We start from the raw sequence: 6,000 nt of genomic DNA on the forward strand, positions 1-6,000 counted from the left end.
CAGACCAAACGACATGCAGGTGTAGCAGTACACCCCACACGGGGTTAGAAAGGCTGTCTTCTCAACATCTTGCACCACCATCTTGATTTGGTGATAGCCCTAGAAGGCGTCCAGGAAGCACAGTAAATTGCACTCGGCGGTAGAGTTGACGATCTGGTCGATGCGCGAGAGAGGGAAAGGGTCTTGAGGATAGGCTTTGTTGAGGTTGGTGAAATCGACGCACATGCGCTCCTTCCGGCCCTTCTTGGGGACGATGACCGGGTTCGCGAGCCAGTCCGGGTGCCGCACTTCTCGAATGATGCCAGCCTCCAGCATCTTGCAGGTTTCCTGGGTGATAAACAACTACTTCTCCGGGGCTTGCCGGCGCGCCTTCTGCGTTACTGGTCGTGCGTTGGGGCAAACCATCAAGTGGTGCTCGATTACTCCACGTGGAACCCCGACCAGGTCCGCCGCCTCCCATGCAAACACATCCGTCTTCGCACGTAGGAAACTAACCAACGCCTCCTCTTGGTATGGCGGGAGGTCGGCGCCTATGGTGAAGGTGGAGCCTGATGCCCCATCTTCATCAACTGGCACCTGCTTCATCTCGGCCTGGTCTTGAGAGAACAATTTCTTCTTCTTTGCTGGTGTAGCCCCCGGGGCCTCCGGGGCTCCCTCCTTGCTTGACCGCGCGGTCGCCGCGGTCTGAGAGCGAGCTTGAGGGCCGAGAGTGCATCCTTGGTGTCCCCCACCACGGTGAGGACGCCGCTACTTCCCGGCATCTTCATGAGGTTGTAGCCAGGATGGGTTGCTGCCATGAACTTGGCCAAGGCCGGGTACCCGAGAATGGCATTGTACGGAAGGCCGATGCGGGCGATGTCGAAGTCGATGAGCTCGGTGCGGTAGTTGTCGCAGGTGCCGAAGGTGACAAGGAGGCAGATCTACCCTAGGGGGCAGGTGGAGCCGTCAACGGCCCAAGAGAAAGGCTTGGTGGGGCGGAGCCAGCCGTGGGGCACATGAAGCAGGCTGTCGGCGCTCTGGGAACGGGGTACCCAGACTTGCCTGCCTGCGGCCCGCGGCGTGGCTCCATCGATGGCCTGGTACGGCCCACCTTCAGCATGAACAACACAAGACCCTCGCAAGGGGCTAAGCCTCGTGAGGCGGACAACGCCAAGACCCCCAGAAGGAGCGGCCTCCTCAGGCTGGCTCCTGAGGAGCGGAGACTCCTATGCAAGCCTTCACCTCGTGAGGTTCGGATGGCGCAAGCAATGATGACCAAGGCCAGGCGGGCACTAGCGGGCACAGTATAGAAGTTTCCTCTTTGGTGCTAAGGAGGCAAGTGCAGGTGTGGAGTCCCAAGGAATCATCCAAAGATTTCCGTTCCCGTGCTACAAGACCAAGACCGCCAGGACCGTAGGATAGAGGTTATCACCGAGCCCACCGCGGCGTCACGACCAGAGGCTTTGCATGCAAAGACCACCTTTTGTCAGGATAGGATGTACTAGTTGTCTCCCTTTGAATTTGGTCATTGTGGGATCCCTTCCCGCCTCCGTTTTGGGGGAAGAGGACCAAGGCAACTATAAACAGGGCCTAGCCACCACCGTAGAATGGGACGGATCGTTCAGATCATCCTCTCCCTCACCAGCTCAAGGACACACCTCCTGAGGTTGTTCTTCCACTGTACTAGTTCATCCTTAGCCCACCTCGAGGCCAATCCACCACAAAGTAGGGGGAGCATTTTACACCACAAGGTGGCCCGAACCTGGGTAAACTGCTGAGTCTCATTTCCTTCCAGTTCATCGAGCTAAGCCGTGGGATCAACGACTAGGTAGACTGGGGAGGTTGAGTTCTTCGCATGCACCCCGGAGTTCAAATCTATCCAGGGCCTACGGAGCCCGAAATCTGACATTTGGCACGCCAGGTAGCGGTGCGTCGGAGGCTCTCTTCCTACGGTCATCGCCACTGCTTCGCCATCCTCATGGCTGACGCTCCGCGGGCTCACGCTGAGCATTGGGCCGCTTAGCTCGCCCGGGCAGCAGTATCTGCCCAAGAAGATCTCCACTTCGCGCTCCTCGCGGCCCGCACGCCGCCCAGTGTCATCAGCCGCGGGCGGCATGGACCGCCAGCGCCCGCTCTCGCGCTGCGCCGCAACCGCGCCACCATGCGATCTTCAAGCTATACCGCGGCAACGGCGCTGCACACCCGTCGGGAGCAGGCAAACACGCGGGCTTCACTCATCATGGCACGAGAGCTGCTGCGATGCAGGCTGGCGGAAGGCGGCCATGGTGCCCTACTAGAGCGGGTCGCCAAGCTGCTCGATGCCGCTTGCAGGGGCGCGACACCTTTCTGCACCCTGCCCACGTTGCAAGCAGTGCCGGGGGTGCATGCCAGCCCTTGTTACGCTCGCGCGCCCCTCCTCAGGGGACCCGAAGGACCCCACGGCACCAACCCGGCCCGCAACGCCGCTCATCCTACCCAGGGTACACCGCGTCTGGGTGTGGCGAGCTCGAGCGGTCCCTCCTGGGGCCACGCCGAGACGCCACCCTACGGCCGTCGTGACCTGGCGCAGAGCCTGGCGACCAACGATCGGGATGGCCAGGCGATGACTCCGGCGTGGCAACTTCAGGCGCCACTCCGCCTCCACTGACGGACTCGCCGTACGTGCAAAGAGGAAGCCCCTACCGGTTCCCCACGCCAGCATGGGCATTGAGGCCATGCCGAGCGGAGGCTCTTTGCGAGCCGCCTCAGAACTTCACCAATGCCTTCAACGACAATAATCATTGGGTACAGCCGATATCTCAGGAGCACGATTACGCTAACCATGGACCGCAGGTGAACCAAGCCACGGCAGCAGCCATGGACCTCAGGATGATGGCCCCGTTGCAGGTGGAGGAGACACACTGGGGGATGCGCAGGGGGGGCGGTGCTAGGGCCTCCTCCACACAGCATGGAGCAAGGCGCTGCACGAAGGTAGGTCCCCTGCCGGGGAACGCGCCGGCGAGCCCTTCCCCCCGGCGGAGGACCTGCGGGCGCCGGGGGCACCGCCAGTGTCCCCATTGCCCCTTGGTCTCGTCCTGGTTTCCTGACGCCCCAACGGTGGTCGGGGGAGGCGTAGGGCGGGGCCCTCGTCAGGCGCCAAGAAGCCGTGAAGATATCCACTTGTGACACTCTCATGTAATAGTGAGTTGGGGTTGTATATGCCCCGGAGTCTCCTGAGTGCCTCCATCGGGCCTCACGGGGGCTCCCACCCACGTCCAAGTGGAAGCACCATGCTCCGTGCTGGCCGTCGACATTGTCCCCCAATGACTATGCCCACGCCCAGTGGAAGCACTTAGCTCAGCGCTCGTGAGAAGACTAGCTAGGTGCCGGACGCGGCTGTTTGCTCTTGCCCTCTTCTCTGTAACCCGATTTGCCATCTTTTGGAATGAGATTTGGACTTCCGTGTGTTTATCAAAAGAAAAATGGGGGAACTTTTCTTGGTTCGTGGTGATTTCTCGCATTTTGATTTGTGTTAAGAGCAAGGCTGAGCCTGCTACCCCCCTGTGAGCACCCCGCGAGCGGGGGCTAGGCGTGGTATGCGCGCGCCGAGGCCCCGTCGGGGTCAGGACTACAACCGCTGCTGGACCACCGCGTGCACACCTTGCTGTCATCCAGCAATCGGCTCCTCACAAGGCCCTCTTGGGTGGGCCAGCAGGCTCCTCAGGAGGCTTAAACCCTCGCGGGCCCTCGAAAAGCCTACCTCGGTAGAGGGGTGCTTCCGCAGCATCAGGACCCGCTCAGAACCTACGGAACCAAAGATAAGTTGCGACAACTACTCCGCTCAGGAGCCTTTAGGCTCATGACGGCACGTTCCAAATCCTATCTCAAAAGCATATCATCGTTTCATACATTATAAGGGCCCCCACCTCAAAAATGCTTTCACGCCCCGCAGGGCCATATCCGGAAGTTCTTTATATACAGGTCAGAGCAGGAGGGAAATGCAGGCCTAGCCGGATGCGCTGCCACCGGCGTCGTCCTCATCGTCGCCATCCGCACCACCCACGCTGCCACTAGCGTCGTCCTCATCGTCATCATCCGCACTGCCTCCTTCAGCCGCAAGCATGACCGCGTCGTCCTCAGGAGCGAACTCCGCCACCAGGTCATCCACATGGTCATCCATCCAGCATGCCAGATTGTCCTGGATGACCCCGGCCACGAGGGCTATCGCAGCATCAAAGTCAAAGTGGGGGTCAAGGTTGAGGAGGTGACTGAAGACCCATGAAACGCACGCCCGAGAAGACCCTTGCTTCTCTCTTCGACGAGCTGGCGAGCCCTCGCGGCCCAGTCTCCAGACGGGTCACGATCTCAGTGAAGAAGCTGAGGTGGCTGGCGTCGCCATCCTCGTGCGGGTGGGGGATGCTCTCCTTGCAGATGGTGTCCAAGGCCTGGTTGGCCCTGACCCTGAGGTCCTTGAACATCGAGGCGCGCTTGCACTGCATTGTCCGGCAGCGGCATGCTTCATTCACGATCTTCTCTGCGAGGAACGTGACGCCCTCAACCTGCTTCTGAAGTGAGGACAGGTCGGCGCAAGCGAAGGCCATGTCGGCTTGAGCGGAGGCCTGAGCCTCCTTGGCAGCCCTCTCGCACTGCTCTGCCGTGTCCAGCTTTGTCCTGAGGGCGGCGGTCCTGCCCTCAAGCTCGGCCTGATGCAGTTCGAAGCAGGCCTCCTGGAGTTCCAACTTCTGTCTTTGCTCGTCGGCGAGAGCCGCGCGAATCTTCGCCACCCTCTGGTCAACCTCCTACTGGATCCTGGCTTTGCGAGCGGCAACGACGTCCTCAACCGCAGCCTCCTGACGCTCCCTCACCTCCAGCCGCTCGAGTTTCAAGCTATGCTCCAAGACCTCAAGCGCCAGCGCGTCCTCGCGTGCCTGAACCTCCTTCTCATTGGAGGGGGGCTCTCTCAGTGGTGCCACCAGGGCAGCCCTGTGTGCCTGGATCTGCCGCTCAAGGGCGGTGTTCGAGGCTCGAAGCTCCCGCTCCCGCTCCCTCTCCTCGGCTGCCTCACGACGGCAGTCAGCAGCCCTGGCTTCCTCCTGAGCAAGGGCGCACGCCTCACGAGAAGTTGCGAGGGATACCGCGGCACTTGCGCGGGCGCACTCGTGCTGAAGATGCCAAAGGTTGATGGCGACCTTCAACTGGTGCCACTCGTGCACCAAGCGGAGGCCCTCCGTCTCGAGGCAGGCGTCGACATCGACAAGCTCTCCTCTAAGCCAACTCAGCATGCTCATCGCCTCCTGGAGAAGGTCACGACGGACGGTGATGCGCCCGCGCGCAAGCTCCAGCGCACGCCCGAGCCCGTCCTCCGCGCCGGGGGCTGCCGAAGAGGCGCGGAGTGGCCCATCCGTCTGCGACAGGGGGCTGGTGGCAGACTTTTCCCAGGCCGCTCCCTGGGTCTCGGCGAAGGCTCTGGGCGGCACGGCTTCGCTGCTCGAAGATGAAGCCAATGCTAGGGTTGCCCAGCCACCGGCGATGACCAATGGAGGGGCCATCGGCACGCATCCTGTGCCCCAGGACCGACCACAAGGGAAGGATGCTGGGAGCACATGCTCATGGCCTCTCAGCGGTGCATCCGCCTCGCGGACTGGCCCCGTGCCTCGCGCTGGTGTCTGGCGCGGGGGCTCGGAATCATGAGCGGACCAACGACCTCCGGTGGCTGCTCCCCAAGAGGTTTTGCCATCGCAGCCGAAGGGATCCTGAGAAGCCAGGGTCAGGGAAGGATGCAACACGCGGAGAACCATAAAGATAAGGCACTTACTCGTCTATGGTGATGTACTTTCTCTATTTCAGGGGCCGGTAGGCGTCACCACCGTAGCTCTGGAGACTTTTCCTCTTCCAGAGTGCTCCAAGGTTCAGACAAAGCGAGCCAAGGGTCAGCGCGTGGGCCTCAGCAGCTGGGTCGCCAACCTCCATCTCGGGAGCGCTTGCCGAAGCTTCGGGGGCAGCTGCCTCAGGAGCGCCGGGCCGCACTCCCTCAACAGCCGC

Source organism: Aegilops tauschii, chromosome 3, assembly GCF_002575655.3.
Source record: "Aegilops tauschii subsp. strangulata cultivar AL8/78 chromosome 3, Aet v6.0, whole genome shotgun sequence".
NCBI lineage: Eukaryota > Viridiplantae > Streptophyta > Magnoliopsida > Poales > Poaceae > Aegilops > Aegilops tauschii.